Source organism: Lepidothrix coronata, unplaced genomic scaffold (assembly GCF_001604755.1).
Source record: "Lepidothrix coronata isolate B3197 unplaced genomic scaffold, Lepidothrix_coronata-1.0 Scaffold219, whole genome shotgun sequence".
Lineage (NCBI taxonomy): Eukaryota > Metazoa > Chordata > Aves > Passeriformes > Pipridae > Lepidothrix > Lepidothrix coronata.
The window spans coordinates 404,455-405,351 of NW_016690399.1; positions in this window are offsets into that span (position 1 = coordinate 404,455).

An 897-nucleotide genomic window follows, 5' to 3' on the forward strand; every position below is an offset into this window, starting at 1 on the left:
TCCTCCTGGACTATCTCAGTGCAGGCATGGGAACCTCCCTCAGCTGTGCCCGTGACCCTCACATGGAACCATTTGCTGGCTCCTGCTCTGAGGGAGGCTCTTTATCCACTGAGGGCTTTCCCACCCCTTGGCTGTAGCTCAGAGCCACCACCCCGAGCCAGGATGGCACCTGGACTGTGGCTCTGCACCCCTGTCCCCCCTGGGCTCCAGCCTGAGCAGGGACAGGGGTGCTGAGCTTTGTGCCACACGAGGGACACACTGTCAGGGCAGCAGAGACAACCACCAAAGGTTAAAACTCCAGGTAGGCAGAACCTCTGTGGTCCCTGCTGGTCCTGGCTGCACTCCCACACACATCCATCACCAAACCAGCAGCAAACTGGTGCCTGTGTCACTGCACTGTTTGGCCCAAAGCTCCCAAACGAGCCTGTTTCTTTGCAGCCACATGTTTGGCTCGTACAGGGGCCTATTTTTAGCAGGAGCAGAAGCAGAGCAGAGGGAGAGCAACCTGTCACCTGGCCCTGGGCACCAGCAGGGAGGATTGCAGGGGGGTTGGGTTGCACAGAGCAGCTGCTTCATTCCCTGCCCTCTCCCCCCAACACAAGGGGCTGCAGCCAGGCTTCAGACAATCTTCCTTTAATACAAAGTCAATATATCTACATACACCGTGGTATGAAAACCACTTTACTGTTTCAGTTTGAAATAACAGTGTGAAAGCAACAGCACTTTGCTCTCATACAAAGAAAAAAACCTCCCCCCCCTCCCCCAAACTTGTCCAGTAAGATTTTGCTGCAACATACTTAGAAATTTGGGCAACTTTCACACAAATAAGTAAAATCTCGAAGAAGCCTTTCAGTCGGTTCTTTTTTTTTTTTTTTTTTTTTTTTTTTTTTTTTTTTT